This window comes from Miscanthus floridulus, chromosome 16 (assembly GCF_019320115.1).
Source record: "Miscanthus floridulus cultivar M001 chromosome 16, ASM1932011v1, whole genome shotgun sequence".
NCBI classification, from domain to species: domain Eukaryota; kingdom Viridiplantae; phylum Streptophyta; class Magnoliopsida; order Poales; family Poaceae; genus Miscanthus; species Miscanthus floridulus.
The window spans coordinates 101,329,290-101,351,656 of NC_089595.1; positions in this window are offsets into that span (position 1 = coordinate 101,329,290).

Here is a 22,367-nt window from a genome sequence, read left to right on the forward strand (position 1 = left end):
TCTACCGCCTTTGTCGTAGCTCCTCACCATGCTCCTGCACACACATAAGGGCCCCCACACGAGGGTCTAGAGGGGTGTGGGTCTGTAGAGACTCTGCCACCGCCGATGGCTGTCCCGGAGCATCTACCATAGCGTACTTGTGGGACAAAGGGTGGCTAGGTGCCATGAAGTCACCGATGCTAGAGCCATCGCTCTCAACATCGCCATCCATGAGGTCATGGAAAGAGGCAGGAGCATAGCTTGCCATCCCCATGAATTTGGATGTGAGAGGGGGCAGCGCCAGCATCCTTTAGAGCCCCTGGGCGTATGTGTTCATGGGATACGCGAGGTCATAGGGGAACCAGTCATATGGCGGTCGTGGCAGGGACAACGGGGTCCCTCTAGAGAGTCGGTGGAAAATATGAAAAAGTCAATAAAGAACAGTATGTACGTTCCTCACAGTGGGGTTTGAGCCTAGCGTAGGCTCGGAGCAAAGCGCAAGTGCCTCATTGTTGAGGTCGCTAGGTGGTCTAGAGCCATCAGAGGGTGCTCCTCCTCTGATGGGCGCTGGGACAAATGCCTCCTCTCGGAGGCAAAGCACACTGAGTCGGTCGGCGACAAAGTCTAGGCTTCTGAAGAGGAAGGCCTAGGATGGCTCAAAGATGGGTGGAACCCACATCCCAATAGGTGGGAGTGTGGGAAACTCTAGTGAGCCAAAGTGAGTCATATCGCTTGAGCCCATCATGGTGAAGGTGGTGGAAAGGTGGGCCATCCAATGACCAAAAGCATGAACGTACGGTGTCCTCCCCACGGACGACGCCAACTGTCAGTGTAGAAAGTGACCAACACATAAATATTTATACTTTTGCCATACGTTGTGATCGGATGGGCCTAGCACTCAATGACACAGGGTTTATACTGGTTTAGGCAACATGCCCTACGTCCAGTTTGAGTTGGTCGATGACTTTATTCCTGAGCCTAGGTGCTCAAAGTTTGTGGTGGGGTTACAAATGAGAGGGAGTAAGATGGGGGGTGCAAGAGGTCTAGTCAAACTCTGGACCGAAGGGCCAAGAGAGACGGGAGCTCCTATGTGCGCTAAGTATTTGAGCGTGTGCTCTGTTGGAATCGTTCAAATTGTAGGTTGTTCGATTCGCTGCCAATCAATCGTCTTTTTTGGAGAGAGCGCATCCCCTTTTATAGATGAAGGGGACAGCTTTACAAGAGAGAGTGTGAGAGAAAGAAAGTGTGTGTGCTACCTAGTCTTGTTGCCCATGCCATCGGGTATAAGGCGGTTTGTCTTCGCCCATAATACTGCTGACGCTCAGATGCATGTGGTAGGCTCCATCGTCCTCTTCTAGTATGGTAAATGTCGGCGCCTACCATACTGTAGGATAGATGTTGGCGCCCACAACACTGTTGGTGTTCTAACATGTCTAGAAGATTATAAAGTACCATTCTGACATGACCTGACAGTACTGTCCTGTAGGTGTGTAGGGTATGATCCTTGGTATTACGGTTGACTAGAGCGCCCCACCTTACTTGCTCTGTCTGTCTCCTAGGTCTTTGTAACATCTCTGGTGTTTTGACCTAGCACTAAAAATTGACATGTCATCATGTGCATTGCAAAGCATTCATATAGTATAAAGTTTTGAATGCATTCACTAAATAAGGTTTATTTCATAATGTTGTTATTTCATGTGATGTGTTTCAAAAACCCTAAATAAAGATCATGACCACAAGGGTCACATTTCATGTGATCATGTGAGGCCATGTGTCATTTGACTCAAATAACCCTAATGGGCCATGTTACTGGTCAAAAATCAAAATTTAAGTAAAAGGAAGACAAATCAAATTTGAATTCAAATTCAATTTATAAAAGTCCTTTTTGCCCCTTTTGACTAATTCAAAATCCATGTGGAATTTGGGGTTGAGGCAAAAAGAAAAGTTGGAGATTATTTTATGTAGATCAACTTTGGTATTCAAAGTTTTTCAAGTTTACATATAAAATTTGGAGTAATTTTGAAATTATTCAAATGCTCAAATGCACCCCAAATTCAAATTTCAAAATGGAGGTAGAATTTGAAAATATTTCTAGAAGCAAAGTTGTAGAGTTTGAAAAATTGAACAACTTTCATTTTTGGAGATTTTCAACTTGTTTAGAAAATTTGTGAGTAATTTGAAAAATGGACGCAGTGGCAGTTCTGTAATTATTTCAAAAATCAACCTCCACCTCTCTGCTTGCTGTCGGTGCCACGCAGAGGTCACCGCCGATCAGATTTCGCCGCTTCTTCGCACGTTGACACGGAGCCGGTGCCATGGCGAGTGCAGGCGTGCGCTGTCGACACCGGGCAACACCTTCCCGGCTATAAATAGCAGCCGCCACCGTCGTCATTTCCATTTTTCTCCTGCTCTGCTCCACCACCAGCTTGCTCCGCCGCTCGCCGTAGCCTCCGTCGAGCAGCATCCGTCGTGCCCAGCTACGCCTACGCGATCGCCTCAGTCTTGCGCTTCTCTGTGGCTTGCCTATGCCACTTAGGTTGGCCGGAGTCACCCGGCGCAACTGCTTTTTCCCCGAGCCCGGTCGGAGCTCCGCCACCATCGCCTGACGTGGCTAGGCCATTCCAGACCCATCTCCGCCTTCACCAAGCCCACCGACGTGCCCGTGGTGAGCCTCTAAACGTGAAGTTCAGTTCGCTTTTGACTCTACCACAGTCTTGCCGGGGTTACGCCGTGAGCCGACGTGCTCAAGCTGCCATGGCCAGCGTGGGGTCTTCTCCGGTGTACCTTCTGCCATTCTAAGGATGGGGATGGGTTCATAGTAGGGTGTAGATCATTTTGGTGAGGGCTATCTCGCCGGAGCGTCACCGTTGGCACATTTTGAGGCCGGTCAGTGAGGGCAGCGCCGCCATGACTTCTTTGAGTCACTGATAGTGGGGCCTGGCTGTCAGTGCGAGTGAGGAAGAAGAATAGTGCAATTTTTTTCTTCTGAATTTGTGAATAGTGCTAAAACTTTGGGAATTTGTAGGAAATTCATAATAGCTCCAAAAATTCTAAAATTTTGTGTGTAGCTTCTATACATGCTCTAGTATGATTTAAAAATTTGAAACTTAAAATTTGAATAAATTTTTAATGTTCAAAAATTCAGTCCATTAATTGAAAAATGCAATTTCCATGATTTTTGTAGGTCACTGTATAATTCCAAAAATTATGAGATTTATTTTGGTCCATTAATTTGTCATAAGGAAGCTTACATAAAATTTTCAGGTCATTTGGAACAAGTTCATTTTTGGGCTTAATTCCAAATTAATTCAAAAATAAATAAAGGAAACCCTAAGTGTTTGATTAGTGTTGGATCTTGTTTTGGTCATGTTTTGTGACTAGTAGGGTTTCAAGATCCATTTGGTCAAGTCACATGTGTGGTTCTTGATGGTAGGAGTGCAAGTTGGTTTTGTTGGCTTGCAACTGTACCGTGAAAGAAAATCATTTGCAGGTGTTTTTACATTTCATGTACCATGAAAGCATCATGTTTACATTGTCATCATGTTAAAGCATATGTTATCATTTTGTGTAGAACTCGAGAGTGAAATGATTCTAGTTGAGCAAGTTCTGGAAGAATCCCCGGTTGTCACGGGATTCGATAATTGTGGTACTGATCCGAAACCCGAGATCGTCAACGAAGGCAAGCCCCAGTTTATGCATTAAATCCTTACCTTGTTTACTTTGAAAAGTTTATCACCTATGTTACTTATTGCATTAAGTTGATATGTCAAATGTTACCTACTTGATGCATTGCCTACCTTGTTAATTGTTTACCATCCTTGAAGATGTTTCATTTACAAAGGCGTAGAATGCTTAGTATGCTTTACGGTAGGCTTTCAAAGTAAAAGTTTTGATACAATCAAAGATGGCATACTGGCCAAAGAAAGAAAGAAAGTAGAATGAACTAGAGACTAGTCGGGTGACTTATCTTGAATGTTGGGTAACATTGCCAACTAGGTCGCTTAAAGGCCACTCATTGTGGATCTTCTGAATGAGACACTTTGTAGTACTGGTCACATACTCCGGTAAGCCTACTTCGGCTAATCCGATACTAAGATGAATGCCCACGCACTGGAAGTGGAGAGATGGCAGGAGTAGCGTGTACCCTCATGGCTAGAATATGGCTAGATTTGAGGTGTGCTGTGCTCTCAGGTGGCGTGGAGATGGCTTAGTATAGGAGGATCCGGTAGCGAGGTTGATATATGCAAGATTAAGTTCTACATATGTCGTGTGATAAGGAATCCCTAGCTAGGACTTGAATCAATTCGAATTGCTGGTGCTCCGCGGATATGGAGACTTGATTCATTACAGAAGCAATATAGGACTAATGAATTACTAAAATATGAGAAAAGAATGGAATGAGAAGGATTGGAATATGGGAAATGTACATTTAGTTGAGGTAATGAACTAAAAGAACTTAGGGGTAAAACTTGAGAATAGAATGAAGAATAGTAAGCTTTTGGCAAAGAACTTTTGAATCTTGCTACATCCTTACCTTGACCAAACCCCTGCATCTCTAAAGTCTTACACCCGTTATGTCGGGTTAGTCTTGTTGAGTACCTTTGTACTCAGGGTTTGTTAACCCTTGTTGCAGGTGAGTCGCATGCGCAGGCTTGTTTTGGTCTCTGCTGCATGTCTGTGTTTGAAGTCAATGACGATGAGGAGTGATGAATGGCCTTTGGACAAGGCACTAGTTTGTATGATAAATAAAGTTAATGTAATATTATCCTGCTACTATGGTTGTATGACACTCATGGTATTGTAAGTTTGAAAACAACTGGTTTGTAAACTATGTTATCTTAAGACTTCCGCTATCTTTTACTCTGATGTATATATTTGAATAAATAGTTGTAATCTACAATGTCTGTGATTGAGATCCTATTTGAAAAGAGAATCGTGGATGATTTAGGTTTCCTGAGGACACCCGACAGACCTTTTAAGTTGTTGGGAACTCGGGTACGCTATCAAAGGTCTATTGAGATGATGATTGGTGCATGTGGGCCTGATTTCTTAGGAGGTTCTGCCATAGCTGGTATCAAAGCAGTTCCCATCTAAGATCATTGTAGGTTACTTTGGAAACCTTCAAATTGATTTGGATCAAAGAAAGTAAACTTGATATTTTAAAATTCAAACTTCTTTCTTCTTACCTATGATCTAGACTCAATCCTATCTTATTTGAAAGTTTGTGGTGGATAATATGATTTGGTTTGTCCTATGTATTAAAAATCTAGTACTTATGATTATATAAATCTTTTGTACCTAGATTCGTAAGATCGATTCATGCATCATGCTTGAGCACCTTGTATAATAATTCCCCTTAATAGTGGTTGGGTAAGTAATGTCAATCCCATTCTTGCTAACCTCCATTATCCTCAAGCTATTCTTATAGTCCTACCTTAAATTCTACAGGCTATGGCAAAGACCAAGAAAACCGCACGCAAGTCCACCGGACCTCATGGAGTCCCTCGTCATCAATTGGCACCAAGAAACCATGAGCTTGGTGAAGGAAGTTCCAAGAACCTAGGAGAGGAAGGATCTTCAAGCAACCTTGCCAACATCGAGAACCTTAATAAGGAGCTCAACACTCTTTGTCGAGCTCATGCCAAAGATCAAGAAGAGCTGGCAGAAATGCAAAGGGGTATCACCATGACCATGGAGCTATGGAATGAAGCCTGGACACGAGAGGATGTAGCCAGTGAACGCGTCCATGAGTTGGAGTTCTACGTGGAAGACCTGGAGATGGACAATGCAATTCTTCATGAGAATGTCCACCTGTTGTACGCTCAACTTCATCCTCCTCATGGGGATGGTGAAGTTATCGATGAAGAAATGATTGTAGCTCCAAGAGAAGTCGAGAATGAAGAAGAGGAGGAGGATCCCGAGGAGTTAGTGTACTTCTCAGATGAAGATGAGGTTTCGTCCGATATGGGCACGGATGCCGAAGACTGAAAGCTCAGAGTAGAAATAGTTCCTTTACTGCTTTCCTAGAAAACCAGGGTTGTCTTGTAGGATACAAGACATGTAATTTAAATAAGTAACCCTTTGTAGCATGAAACCATTTAAATGCTTTCAATAAAGAATAATGTAAGTAAACGTGTTTCTCTAACACATGCCTCATCCTATCACTCGAACTGGTGCTAGTGGCTTGCATGACGATGATGAGTGCCCAAATCCTCCACCAATGCCTTCGACTATGGCAGATGCCATAGCTGCACTTGTCAATGCAACAGTAGAGAATGCTAGGCTGTTAAGGGAATTGGCGCAGAACCAGTAGGCACCATACCCTAATCGTAGCCATCATAATGGAAATGACGAGTCAACTTATGTGGATTTTACTGACACACGTCTGCCTGTGTTCTCTAAGGCAGAAGAACCTTTAGAAGCAGATGATTGGCTTAGGACAATAGAGCAAAAGTTTGAGCTAATTCACTGTACCGAGGTTCAAAAACCAAGGTTTGCGGCACAGCAACTTCGAGGAGCTGCTGGTGCCTGGTGGGCAAATTTGGTAGCAGTATAGCCTGCTAGTCACCAAATCAACTAGAGGGAATTCAAGGATGCCTTCAGGGCACATTATATTCCAGACGGTGTGATGGCCATGAAGTTAGAAGAGTTCTTGGCTCTTAAGCAAGGGGAGCACCCGGTGATGCATTATGTTGGGCGTTTCAACCACCTGTCGCAGTATGCTATTGAGTATGTGAATACTGACAAGAAGAAAAAGAATCATTTTCTTAGAGGCTTGAACACTAAACTTCAGACCATGATGGCAACTTGTGGTAATGCAAATTACCATGAGACAATCAACATTGCTATCGCTTCAGAAGAGAATTACCGCCGACACAAGGAGGCAAAGAAGAAGAAAATATTTGCTTCTAGGTCATCAAGTAGCAAGCATCAGAAGATAGTATACCATCCTCAGAATCATGGCCGTACGCCATTCTGCCCACAACAAGGCCAAAGCAGGCAACAGATCTTCATTCGCCCTGCAACTAATACGCCTTATACTCATCAAGCACCGCAGCAGCAGAACAATATAAATAATGCAAACCGCAATGCTACTCCCCAGAATCACAATTTTCCATGCTATAATTGTGGTAAACCTAGACATTTTTTCCTGAGAATATCCATACCCTAGGAAGAACAATCCTGATGCACCCAAAGCCCCTGTTAATCAAGCTCAGAATCAGTACAAGGGCAATGCTCAGAACAATCAGAAGGGTCAGGCTGAGAAGAAAACTGGAAGGGTATTCTATACTCAAGTGGAATCTATTCTAGAAGGAGAACCAATTATGACGGGTATGTTTCCCATTGCTAAGCATCCTGCAATTACCTTATTTGATTCTAGTGCATCACATACATTCATCAATCGTACATTTGTTGTGAAGCATGGGATAGTTATTGGGGAAACAAAAGAACCCTATCATATACAGTCGCCCGGGGGACGAATCTATACAAGGGAGATAGTTCAGCATGTACCTATTGATTTGGGAGGTCATGAGTTCCCTTCCAATATGCTGATATTAAAGGATCAAGATATAGATGTGATCCTTGGTATGAACTAGTTAACTCAACACGGGGCTATCATAGATGTCCTGCATAGAACCATAAGGGTAAATGCACCTGATAGCAAAGCCCAACTTCTCATCCAACTTCCCTTTCCTAAGAGTACAGTGAAAACAGTCTATGCAACTATTATTGAAGAAGCTGAGAAAATTTTAGTGGTATGTGATTTTGCGGATGTCTTTCCCGATGATCTGCCTGGTCTGCCACCAGACCGAGACGTGGAGTTCAGAATTGATCTGAAACCAGGAACAGCACTAGTATCCAGAAGAGCAGATAGGATGCCACCCAAAGAACTAGCAGAATTAAAAATGCAACTACAAGAGTTATTAGACAAAGGTTTCATTCAACCTAGTTCATCACCTTGGGGATGCCCTGCTATCTTCGTGAAGAAGAAGGACCAAACCTTAAGGTTATGTGTTGACTATCGGCCATTAAATGAAGTCACCATCAAGAACAAATACCCCTTACCCCGAATTGATTTGCTTTTTGATCAACTTGCGGGAGCTAAGGTATTTTCGAAGATAGACCTAAGATCAGGCTACCACCAGATTAATATCAGATGTGAAGATGTGCCAAAGACAGTGTTTACTACCTGATATGGACTATATGAGTATCTAGTCATGTCTTTTGGGCTAACCAATGCCCCGGCTCATTTCATGTACCTGATGAACTCAGTTTTCATGCCCGAGTTGGATAAGTTTGTCATGGTGTTTATTGATGACATTCTTATCTACTCTAAGAGTAAAGAGGAACATGCGGAACATCTCTGTATTGTTCTACAAAGATTAAGAGATCACCAACTATATGTCAAATTCAGCAAATGTGCATTTTGGTTGGAGGAAGTATAATTTCTAGGTCATGTACTATCTGCTAAAGGTATAGCTGTTGATCCGAGCAAGGTAGAAGAAGTCCTTAATTGGAAAGAACCTACAACTGTTCATCAAGTTCGTAGTTTCCTAGGGTTGGCAGGGTATTACCGTCGGTTTATCCCTGACTTCTCTAGAATTGTGAAGCCAATTACTGGGTTGCTGAAAAATCAAACAAAGTTTGTATGGTCAACAGAATGTGAAGATGCCTTTCAGACATTGAAGAAGTTGCTGACAACTGCACCAGTGTTAGCACAACCGGATATTAGGGATGAAAATGGTATGGATATTTTCCGACCGTATTCGAAACTGAATCCGTTTAGAGGGGTTGAGATCTGTCCGTATCCGAGTCCGGATATCCAACATCCGATACCGTATCCGTATCCAAATACTCAAATCGCATATTTATGATGTTGATATCCAATCGTATCCTATCCGACATAGTTGACACTATCCGTATTCGAATCCGAATCCGGATAGAAATATGAAAACAAATGTAATATCGGTGATATCCGTCCGTATCCGATCCGTTTTCATCCCTACCGGATATCGAGAGGCCATTTGATATCTATTGTGATGCATCTGGAATTGGTATTGGCTGTGTTCTTATGCAAGAAGATAGAGTCATAGCATACGCTTCTAGACAACTCAAGAAGAATGAGGAACATTATCCCACCCATGATCTTGAATTAGCTGCTGTTGTCCATTCACTCAAGATTTGGCGACATTATTTATTGGGCAATATCTGTCATATCTATATGGATCACAAAAGTTTGAAATACATCTTCACTCAGTCAGAGTTGAATATGAGGCAAAGAAGATGGTTAGAACTTATGAAAGATTATGATTTAGAAGTGCATTATCATCCGGGCAAGGCTAATGTGGTTGCTGATGCCCTGAGTCGCAAGTGTCATTGTCATTGCCTGATTGTAGAACCGATGCAGCGAACATTGTGTCAAGAGATGGAGCAGCTAAATTTACAAATCATAGAACAAAGTTCCCTGTCTAATATTGTAGTTGAGTCCACTATTAAAGATCAGATCATTGCTACTCAATAGAAAAGTAAGGGCATAGCCCATATTAAGGATAAAGTCAGATCTGGAAAACCAACATGTTTCAAGATTGATGAATCAGATGTCGTATGGTTCAAGGATAGATTGGTAGTACCCAAAAATCTAGAGCTGTGAAAGCAGATTCTTGATGAAGCTCATTCTACAAGATACTCCATTCATCCGGGTAGCAACAAAATGTATCATGATCTGAGAAAGAGATATTGGTGGACCAAAATGAAAATAGAAATAGCTCAATATGTAGCCAAGTGTGATATTTGTCAGAGAGTCAAAGCGGTTCATATGAAGACTGCAGGTCCATTACATTCATTGCCAGTTCCATCTTGGAAGTGGGAAGATATCTGTATGGACTTCATAGTAGGGTTGCCTAGGACATCTGCAGGCTATAATTCAATATGGGTTATTGTTGATCGTCTAACCAAGATAGCTTATTTCCTACCAGTCAGAGATAAATATTGAGCGGAGCAGTATGCGAAGATTTATCTTGATAGAATCTTCAGTCTGCATGGGGCACCCAAGACCATTGTCTCTGACAGAGGGTCATTGTTCATATCCAAGTTTTGGAAAAGTCTACATGAGTCTTTAGGAACTAAACTTATCCATAGTTCTGCTTATCATCCGCAAACAGACGGACAGACTGAAAGGGTAAATCAAATTCTTGAAGATATGTTAAGAGCATGTGTCCTTTCCTTTGGTGCTAAATGGGATGAATGCCTTCCCTTATCTGAATTCTCATATAACAATAGCCATCAAGAGAGCATTAAAATGGCACCATTCGAAGCACTGTATGGCCGTAGGTGCCAAACACCTTTAAATTGGTCAGAAGCTGGAGAATGTTGGTTCTTTAGACCGGATGTGGTCAAGGAAGCTAAAGAGAAAGTTAAACTCATACAAGCTAATATGAAGATAGCTCAATCCCGACAGAAAAGCTATGCTGATAAGAGGAGACGATAGCTAGAATTCAAAGTGGGAGATTATGTCTACCTCAAGGTATCACCGATGAAAGGAGTTCATCGTTTTGGGATTCGGGGAAAGTTGGCACCCCATTATGTAGGTCCTTTTCAAATCCAACAATGATGTGGACCAGTCGCCTATCGCGTCAAGCTACCAGATCACATGTCAGCGGTGCATGATATCTTTCATGTATCTCAATTAAAGAAGTGTCTTCAAGTACCTGACCAGGAGATCGACTTTGGTGGTGTAGAACTAGAACCTGATTTGACTTATGCTGAGTACCCCATTAGAGTCTTAGATTAGAAAGATCGAGTCACTCATAGACGTACAATCAAGTTCTACAAAGTATAATGGAATCAACACACGGAAGATGAAGCTACTTGGGAGTCCGAGGATTACTTAGAAGAGAACTTTCCTGACTTCTTCGCTTCAATCTAGTTGCAATACCTTGTCTTTATTGTAACTTGTCTTGTTGTTAAGCGAATGGAAAACCCCCTCACTAGCCTTTTGAATAAAGTTATGATGTGTTAGCTTGACACATTTCCTTTTCTATTACTTAGCCTTAAGTTTTAAATCTCGGGACGAGATTTCTTTAAGGGGGAAGGGTTGTAACACCTCTGGTGTTTTGACCTAGCACTAAAAATTGACATGTCATCATGTGCATTGCAAAGCATTCATATAGTATAAAGTTTTGAATGCATTCACTAAATAAGGTTTATTTCATAATGTTGTTATTTCATGTGATGTGTTTCAAAAACCCTAAATAAAGATCATGACCACAAGGGTCAAATTTCATATGATCATGTGAGGCCATATGTCATTTGACTCAAATAACCCTAATGGGCCATGTTACTGGTCAAAAATCAAAATTTAAGTAAAAGGAAGACAAATCAAATTTGAATTCAAATTCAATTTATAAAAGTCCTTTTTGCCCCTTTTGACTAATTCAAAATCCATGTGGAATTTGGGGTTGAGGCAAAAAGAAAAGTTGGAGATTATTTTATGTAGATCAACTTTGGTATTCAAAGTTTTTCAAGTTTACATATAAAATTTGGAGTAATTTTGAAATTATTCAAATGCTCAAATGCACCCCAAATTCAAATTTCAAAATGGAGGTAGAATTTGAAAATATTTCTAGAAGCAAAGTTGTAGAGTTTGAAAAATTGAACAACTTTCATTTTTGGAGATTTTCAACTTGTTTAGAAAATTTGTGAGTAATTTGAAAAATGGATGCAGTGGCAGTTCTGTAATTATTTCAAAAATCAACCTCCACCTCTCTGCTTGCCGCCGGCACCACGCGGAGGTCACCGCCGATCAGATTTCACCGCTTCTTCGCACGTTGACACGCAGTTGGTGCCGTGGCGAGTGCGGGCGTGCACTGTCGACGCCGGGCAACACCTTCTCGGCTATAAATAGCAGCCGCCGCCGTCGTCATTTCCGTTTTTCCCCTTCTGCTCTGCTCCGCCACCAGCTTGCTCCGCCGCTCGCCGTAGCCTCCGTCGAGTAGCATCCGTCGTGCCCAGCTATGCCTACGCGATCGCCTCGGTCTTGCGCTTCTCTGCGGCTTGCCTACGCCACTTAGGTTGGTCGGAGTCGCTCGGCGCAACTGCTTCTTCCCCGAGCCCAGCCGAAGCTCCGCCACCATCGCCTCGACGTGGCTAGGCCATTCCAAACCATCTCCACCTTCACCAAGCCCACCGACGTGCCCGTGGTTTGCCTCTGAACGTGAAGTTCACTTCGCTTTTGACTCTACCGCAGTCTTGCCGGGGTTACGCCGTGAGCCAACGTGCTCGAGCTGCCATGGCCGGCGTGGGGTCTTCTCCGGTGTACCTTCTGCCATTCCAAGGACGGGGATGGGTTCGTAGTAGGGTGTAGATCATTTTGGTGAGGTTTGTCTCACCGGAGCATCACCGTCGACGCATTTTGAGGCTGGTCAGTGAGGGCAGCGCCGCCGTGACTTCTTTGAGTCACTGATAGTGGGGCCTGGCTGTCAGTGCGAGTGAGGCAGAAGAGCAGTGCAATTTTTTTTATTTTCTAAATTTGTGAATAGTGCTGAAACTTTAGGAATTTGTAGGAAATTCATAATAGCTCCAAAAATTCTAAAATTTTGTGTGTAGCTTCTGTACATGTTCTACTATGATTTAAAAATTTGAAACTTAAAATTTGAATAAATTTTTAATGTTCAAAAATTCAGTCCATTAATTGAAAAATGTAATTTCCATGATTTTTATAGGTCACTGTATAATTCAAAAACTATGAGATTTATTTTGGTACATTAATTTGTCATAAGGAAGCTTACATAAAATTTTTCAGGTCATTTGGAACAAGTTCATTTTTGGGCATAATTCCAAATTAATTCAAAAATAAATAAAGGCAAACCCTAAGTGTTTGATTAGTGTTGGATCTTGTTTTGGTCATGTTTTGTGACTAGTAGGGTTTCAAGATCCACTTGGTCAAGTCACATGTGTGGTTCTTGATGGTAGGAGTGCAAGTTGGTTTTGTTGGCTTACAACTGTACCGTGAAAGAAAATCATTTGCGGGTGTTTTTACATTTCATGTACCATAAAAGCATCATGTTTACATTGTCATCATGTTAAAGCATATGTTATCGTTTCATGTAGAACCCGAGAGTGAAATGATTCTAGTTGAGCAAGTTCTAGAAGAATCCCCGGTTGTCACAGGATTCAATAATTGTGGTACTGATCCGGAACCCGAGATCGTCAACGAAGGCAAGCCCCGGTTTATGCATTAAACCCTTACCTTGTTTACTTTGAAAAGTTTATCACCTATGTTACTTATTGCATTAAGTTGATATGTCAAATGTTACCTACTTGATGCATTGCCTACCTTGTTAATTGTTTACCATCCTTGAAGATGTTTCATTTACAAAGGCATAGAATGCTTAGTATGCTTTATGGTAGGCTTTCAAAGTAAAAGTTTTGATACAATCAAAGATGGCATACTGGCCAAAGAAAGAAAGAAAGTAGAATGAACTAGAGACTAGTCGGGTGACTTATCTTGAATGTTGGGTAACGTTGCCGACTAGGTCACTTAAAGGCCACTCATTGTGGATCTTCTGAACGAGACACTTTGTAGTACTGGTCACATACTCCGGTAAGCCTACTTTGGCTAATCTGATACTAAGACGAATGCCCACACACTAGGAGTGGAGAGATGGCAGGAGTAGCGTGTACCCTCGTGGCTAGAATGTGGCCGGATTTGAGGTGTGCTGTGCTCTCAGGTGGCGTGGAGATGGCTTAGTATAGGAGGATCCAGTAGTGAGGTTGATATATGCAAGATTAAGTTCTACATATGTCGTGTGATAAGGAATCCCCAGCTGGGACTTGAATCAATTCAAATTGCCAGTGCTCCGCGGATATGGAGACTCGATTTATTACAGAAGCAATGTAGGACTGGTGAATTACTAAAATATGAGAAAAGAATAGAATGAGAAGGATTGGAATATGGGAAATGTACATTTAGTTGAGGTAATGAACTAAAAGAACTTAGGGGTAAAACTTGAGAATAGAATGAAGAATAGTAAGCTTTTGGCAAAGAACTTTGGAATCTTGCTACATCCTTACCTTGCCCAAACCCCTGCATCTCTAAAGTCTTACACCCGTTACGTCGAGTTAGTCTTGTTGAGTACCTTTGTACTCAGGGTTTGTTAACCCTTGTTGCAGGTGAGTCGCATGTGTAGGCTTGTTTTGGTCCCTGCTGCATGTCTATGTTTGAAGTCAATGACGATAAGGAGTGATGAATGGCCTTTAGACAAGGCACTAGTTTGTATGATAAATAAAGTTAATGTAATATTATCCCGCTACTATGGTTGTATGACACTCATGGTATTGTAAGTTTGAAAACAACTGGTTTGTAAACTATGTTATCTTAAGACTTCCGCTATCTTTTACTCTGATGTATATATTTAAATAAACTATTGTAATCTGCAATGTCTGTGATTGGGATCCTGTTTGAAAAGAGAATCGTGGATGATTCGGGTTTCCCGAGGACACCCGACAGACCTTTTAAGTTGTTGGGAACTCGGGTACGCTATCAAAGGTCTGTTGAGACGACGATAGGTGCACGTGGGCCCGATTTCTTAGGAGGTTCTGCCATAGTCTTCACCGAGCGGGCATCCCCGGTCGGTCATTCCCCAGTCGGCTCCGGCCTCCTGGTTGGATAAGAGCTATAAGCAGAGGTTCACTGTATTCCTTGTTAGAGAAGCGGGTTGGAGTCAGAAGCGGGCACCATCCTTTCCTTTGCTAGGCCTTCCAGTCAGAGAAGCGGGTGTTGTCCTTTCCTTTGTCAGACCTTCCGGTCAGAGAAGCGGGTCAGAGTTGGAAGCGGGCATTATCCTTTCCTTTGCCAGGCCTTTCGGTCAGAGGGGTGGGCTAGAGTTAGAAGCATTTCAGTTAGAGAGGTGGGCCAGAGTCGGAAGCGAGCGCCGTTCCTCTTCGGCTAGGCCTTTTGGTCGGAGAGGCGGGCCAGAGTTGGAACCAGGCCTTCCGGTCGGAGAGGTGGGCCAGAGTCAGAAGTGAGCACCATTCCTCCTTGGCCAGGCCTTTCGATCAGAGACTAGATCACCCTTCTAGCTGGTTGTTAGGTTTTTTGGGCTAGCCCAGGAGTTGCACGTCATTCGCAATGTTGTCTGCTAGGCTAATCTTTTGCTAGGAAACAGGTCCATGAGGGTCCCCGGGTTTATGAACCCAACAACACCTTTGCTTATATGTTGGCCCTTTTAAGATATACACCTAAGTAATGTTGAAGATTCTTCTTTCATGCACCTCACCTCAATTTTCATCCACTTTGATGACTGGAAAAGTTTCATGAAGTTTGGAGCCAAAAAGTCACATGAAATGATGAGTTACATTCTTGCTTGAATTGCACTATTAAGTGAATGGAATTATAGGACATCAACCAAACCTTGCAACCTAGCTCAAACAACTCTACTTACACTCATGAACAAAAGTTATGAAGGGTTCATGTTGAGCAAGTGGCCAGAAAATGCTTCAATAGATCAAAAAGGATAATTTAAGCTTTATCGTGGTGCTACTTTGACTTGGTTTCAACTGTGTCTTAGAGTGTTTGCATGGCAGTGGAACCTAAATAAAACTTGTAGTTCATCTTATGTAGAACAAACTTTGTTTAATGGCCAAGAGCTAAATCAGTGCCTAGCTTAGCCAAACAGAGCTCACAACAATCAACAAAATGTTGTTTTTGGAATCCCAAAATTTGGCTAAGTCTGGGATGACTGAATTTTCGTGTTTCCATTTTCATGTACCTATCTTTGGTAAATTTTAGTTTGCAAACCATGTTGGTTTTGGCCAAACTTCTTTAATTAAGGTTGTAGTACTCACGTAGCACTACAACAAGGAGAAATTGGTTGATCGAATCATCAAATGGTTTGGGAGATATTGAGGGGAGAAGTTGGAGGTTTCAGTCGGCTTAAAACTGAATTCAGTTTTCAAGTTTTGTGAACCCCACTTTAGAACCTTGTATCTCTCCAGCCAGGCCGAATTAGACTTTGGCACTTTAAGCAAAGTTGGACATCTCGTGTAGCTCTACAACTTTAGTTACTACATCTTGTGCCAAAACTTAACGGATTAGGAGTTACGAAGGGAGAAAGAGTGATGTTTAGTCCTAACCGGCCTCGCCTTCATGTTCCTCGAGCCACTTCATGCGCATTGCGTCTCTTTCTCGGCTGTCTCAATCACCGTGCGCTGCTGCCGCCAGCACTCGCTCGGCCATCGTCGCCAGCACATGTGGCCAGGCCACGTCGGGCTACCGTGGTGCGAGCTATGGCTACCCACAGGAGCATGCGGGCCCCTTAGTGCTCCACCGCCACTCCACCGTCGCCGACGCACCTCCTCCGACGAGCTCCCACACGTCCCCTGCTCCTAAACCACATCAGGGACTGCGCGCAGCAATTCGACAAAAGCGAAAGGCTCAACTACAAATCTCGTGACTCAGTTGAATGGTGTCGAGAAGGACCCATTTGCAGGGGTTTGTATTAGTGAGAAGGTCAGGGTCTCCGATGCAAAGTCATTTTTCCTTTATGCTTTTATTTTGGCTTAAACTTTGAAAATGCATAGTAAATCATAGTAAAATCATAAAATAGCAAATGAGAACTTTTTGAAATCCTTGAGAGTATATCTACACAGTAGGGTCGTAATACGATATATGTTAGTAGAAAGTTTCTGATGTTTTTATTTATTCTTGCATAGTGCTTTTAGAAATCCTTTTAAGTTGGTTAGATGCATATATTGAATTATAGAAGTCCAAAAATTGTGATTCTAGTTGTGTTAGTCTTGTGCTAACACTCTCTAGCTAAGAAAAATATTAAACATGCTAGTTGTGTACCATTTTTATCATGGTTTGATTTAATCTTGTTAAATAGGCAACTTTAGCTTGTTTTGCTTGTTATTTTCATATCCAAAGTTATGGTCCTCCAATTGCTATGAAATTTTTATGGTAGACTACTGATGCTATATGTGTGCTATGGTAAAAATTTCTTGTTTATTAGATATAGTATGGTTGAGTTATTGATTTAACTTGATAAATGGTTTTAAATAAGTTATAAATTTTATGTAGGTGTAAAAATGGAAAATGTGGTTCCACTACCTTTGTATGATGTTGTTATACCATAATAACATATAATATGGCTATGTGTTTATAGAAAATGATGATCTTTAGATTTATCTTGCTTTTACATGTTTTCTTGCAATAGCATTTTATCTTTTTCATAGCAATTAAATTATAAAACCTAAGTATGTGAAATTTGTACAGTATCAATGTTTTGATAACATCTACCACTCATAAAAATCTCATCCCCAAACTAGTTGTTCTCATATGGCACTAAAAATAGCATATATATTGCATTATATACGTAGAAGATGAAAGTTTGCTAATAGATCTATGTAGTTATTATCAAAGGATGCTTCTCATAGCTATTAGTCTATGCTATGATTGTTTGAATATGGTCACAAGCTGTTTAGAGTAGCATGTATGTCAAGAACATGTTAGTTTGTAGCTACTAAATAAGAGATGGATATGGTATGCCTCAGCTGTCTAGACTGCAGGTATAGTTTTGGTGGTGCAATTAGTTTCGTGATGCAAATGATGTTTTCTATTATTATGGTAAATACCAAAGTTGTAGGTAACCTCATAATCTATTTTGTTAAATTTTCATGACCATAGGCCTGATAATTTAGGAGCTATAGATTTTATAATTTCCCTATCAGGTTTTGCATGCTCTTTGTACAGATCTAAATGATTGTGTTGTTTGACTTAGCTAAGATTTGAATCATGTCTTGTACATAATAGAAGAAGTGTAGTGATTTTCATGACCTTTCCAAATTGTGAAACATCACCCCTTTTGGTGGTCTACTTCTCTAGTTATGAGCTTGTAAAGTGGAGTGATAGATTTTGTCCTAATCTGGACAGAGATGTCTTCTTTATGATGTTTGACCTGGTTAGCTTTGGAATTAGCTTATGGTGTTTATAACAAAGTTGTACATGGTTTACTAAGATTTCTAAAAAGTCTAGAACCACCTTGTTGTGAAAGCTAGAACTCAACTTATTACTGTCTAAAGTTGCATGTAAGATTTTGTCCATGTTTTGGATAGAATTGTGCGTGTCAACATATTAGCGAGGACAGTCGTACTTGATCTTGTATAAATTGGCCGGTTCTATCATAGATCATTATTCGGAATAGGTTTAACTAGGCTTTCTCTGGTGGACTAACTCTTGCGTAGTATATGATCCTTAAGCCAGTCGCATTGGTACCACCTCAATCGTCATGCCAGTATTGCTTGCGGTGCGCCCTTCATAGATGTCACGTGTGTCGCATAGTGCATGAACTGACCGGTCCTTGTTTGTGAGTTACTACTATATTGTGGCTTCATGCATCGCATTCACCATGAATCACGCTTGTCATGGTTCACATTTTCCATACTCCATTCTACGCTCTTATCGGACCACTACCCTATAATCATACTAGTCCTTTATGGACTTAGGTACCGTTCATCTCATGCACATAAAGATTCTGCTGCTTTCCTTTTATTGGTCTTCGTGCAAGACTCGATGGTGGACTATGCTAGGACCAATGACCACTCTGCCATTACAAAAAGGCCAAGCCTAATCACTTGGTATCAGCACTCGGTGCATCCCAACTCACCTAGCCTTTCTTTTGAGCACGCTTCTCGCTCGATCCTTCCTTGTAACCATCACCCACCAAGGATGACAAGAGCCTAGGTTAGCAACTACTACCTAAACACTGAGGGTTTTCCCAGAATATGCCACCCTACAAAAACTTGGAGTCAAGATCACCCCGAGTATGAGGGCCGTGAGTATGAGAAACATGGCACTAAGCGATGTAAGGTCACCATCTACATTGGGAAGAGTGAAGAGTTCCCCGACATTGCTGAAGCCTAGAATGTGACCACAATCGGGTTTCGCTTCATCAACATCTACCAAGTTGTGGCATGTAAAGCCTTGCGGCATCTTTGCTAGATCTATGAAGAGCCCATTGCTCGTACCCCCATGAGGTTCTTTCCACCTTTAGAAAAGAATCAATGAGTATGCAGGGCTCGCATGGAGGCTTTGCAAGGGTGGGACACGCAAGAAGACAGCCAGCCATGGTGCACTTGACCACATACATGATTGCTCTACATGAGCAGTATGACCAATAGGCCTCGGAGCTAAGGAATTGCCTTTGCCGAGCAAAGGAAGCCGAGATCTTCTTCAGGATGCTCCAAGTGTAGCTCTCTAAAGCGCATGCCAATGTGGTAGCCATAGAAAGTCATGAGACTACCATGGTGAATGCCTTAAAGGAAGCCAAAGATCGACACACTCAGCAGCTAGAGGATGCCTATCTTGTCACAAGGGCCAAGCATAGGACGCTTGCCATGGAAAGGCAAGGACCCTTAGTCTTTGAGAATCCCTATCCACCCACCGAAAAGAAGGAGTACCAGTGTTGCAGTACCACCAGCACCTCCACCCTCGAAGGTATCAGAAGTAGAGCCCTTACTTCCCCTCACTCAGCCACTATCAAGAGAGGAGGCAGATCCATAGCCGGGCAGTAGAAGAACCCACCGAGCCTGGAAATGAAGCTATGTGGTCCGGCAAAGTAGATTAGCTGTCCTCGGGAATATGTACCATAGTTAGGAGTGCTTTTCATTGCTGTCCACTAGTGTGTAATCTTTTGTTGTGTTCGTCCATAGTGGTTAAGATCACTTGGTCATAGGAGGCAAGCAATGTGTCGAGAGTGGGAGAGTGAGTGCCTGTATGTTGTACCAGTACAAGGGCGTTTGGAACGTGCATTTCACTTATTCCATTGTGTTTGTAATGCCGATCTACCCTTAGGTCTTGTTAGGCTTCCTTAGGGTTCTCAAGACAACATCAAGTGGGTTACAAGAGAAGCAACCATTCAGGTGCCAGCAGACCAGCCATGATTGGATAACAGAGGACACTGTATCAAGTAATTGTGGATGTCCTAGCATAACACTTGAATCTACTTAAATTAAATATATTGTGGGATTTGAATTCCTTGTCCCTTGTTGTGAAAGGAACCCTTGTTGTCTGAATCTTCCCTTACAATACTTCTCTGATTTCGTGGTCTATGACCCCACTGCTTTCATTGTGTGTAAGTCGGTAAAGTTGCCAGGTTAAATGCTTATGGTGCCACAACAAAACCGAGGGCCCCTATGGAATAGCTGTCATAGGGTGATGCTACTTGGCACACGTTGGTATCAAGGTTGTTGACCAACACCTTTGCCAAGTTGCACCACCGTACCGCTCTTGCAACAAAGTATTCTCCTTTGGAAAATATCCTTTTGTTCTAAAGAGAAATCCACCAAGGGTTGATGGAGTAGTGCTCTTTCGAAGTAACTGAGTTAATATGGTTTTTGAAGAAAGAGGAGAGCAATAAGGAAAAGTTAGTACTCGAGTAGTCTGGACTAATTGAAATGCTTGAATTGATGCCATGTCCCAATCCCTATGTCTGGTTTGACCGCGCTACGTACACCGGGTTATTGACGTTGCGTGCCCTACAGATGATGTCTGTACTAGGACCTACTTACATCCCCACTCTCATTTGGCCATGGCATTATGCCACACTCGCCTCGTTCACCTACACAGTGCACTTTCCCTCCTTTTTCCCGCACCCTATCGGCTCTTGACTCTTGCCCTCGCCCCGTACCAAACCTCCCCCATTTCTTCTTTTGGGGACACGGCCGCTCGCACACCGCTTTGTTGAGCGAACCCCCTGTCCCCTCCTTTTCCTCCCTCCACTCAAGCTCATGAAGGGAGCGCACATGGCCGATGCTCTTCCCACCTCGTGACCCACCAGTGTTTCCCTTTCACGCCGGCTCCACTTTCTAGTGCACTGCACCACCACCTCCATCCACCAAGCTATAAGATGCCACCTTGCACACCTCCCCTTCACCCCCAAATCTAAAGTAGAGCTCGTAGAGTCAATCCCCTCTGTCAGTGCATAGGTTGGAGTAGCTTAGAAAGCAACCAAGTTTGGAAAGAAGCAGTTGAATGCGGAGCTATGAGATCTAGCCTTCACTCATAGAACTAGGGTTGCCAGTCAGAGGTGCTTGTGTAATCTGAGAAGAAGAAGGGATTAGGTATTTGTCAAAGAAGTTCAAGTCCACCTTTGGTTAGTTTTGGTTTTAGGGTTCACGATGATTGAGTTCTCACCCTCGTGTTTTTGGATCTATTGGTGTTTACACCAAGATTTGGGAAGAAGAATGTGGAAACTCAAAGCTTCCAGGATTGTGTCATCAAGGAATCGATTGGATGAGAATCGGTATCAGCTGATTTAGATGTAATGTCAGAATCAGCTATTTTATGGATGACGTCAGGAGACGACGTCAATGGGCTATACTTGAGTGGTGCCAGGGAGATGTGTCGGACTCTACGAATAAGGAAAATTGGGGTCCAAGTTATTATTAAGTTAGGAAGTTTTTTTTTGTTCCAAGAATTGTAATGAGTCATATTTGAGTAGGATTCATGTTTAGGTTCTGGGTATAAATATTAGACCCTAGTTATTGTAAAAAGGACAAACATTCAATCAATACAATCTTTCTGGCTTTCGCCATTACAATCTTTCTGGCTTTCGCCATTGTACAATCTTGTTATAACTAATGTTTTCATAATTATAACAAAATCACCTAATTGAGAGAGATAGATCGGCATGATATCATCTTAATTGGTCGTCTTCTAGTCTGGTCACGCTTTAAATCTTATGATTGATGACTTAATTCCACTAGATCGATTGTTCTATTTCTATTCCAATCAAACATAGTATGCATTCAAAGACATGTTTCAATCTTGAATAAACTAATTTGTTAATAAGATCTAATGTAATGACACTACCATAGCTGCATTGATCCAGTCAAACCTCACTGGTAAGACTTTAGATTAGAAATTATCAATTAGTGGTCTTGTTCATGATCAAGATATGTATTATGTTTGTTTGTTATGGCTGCATCAGCTATTTTAGCCGATTTGCCTATACTCTCATGTATATAGCATGTTTTCATGAATCTATCAACATATAGATGGTTTTATAGATTCTTTGGCTTTAGTTTGTTATCATTATCATAGCTGTATCAATCCGATCGAACCTCACTATTGATGATAATAGATTAGATTCAAACTATTTGTAGATTCATATATATTAGACAGCTAATTTGTTCGCATGTTATACTCTTTTCATGGATATGCTGGATATCGACTATTTAGTCGATAGCCTCATTGAATCGGTTATCTAGCTGTATATTTAGAACTATTTGGTGCAACATCGATATGTTTCGTCTTAAATTACTGATAAGATTTTCTCTCCTTGTTAATTGTAGGTCAAATTAACTGGTATGTTGTTGGGTTTTCAGAA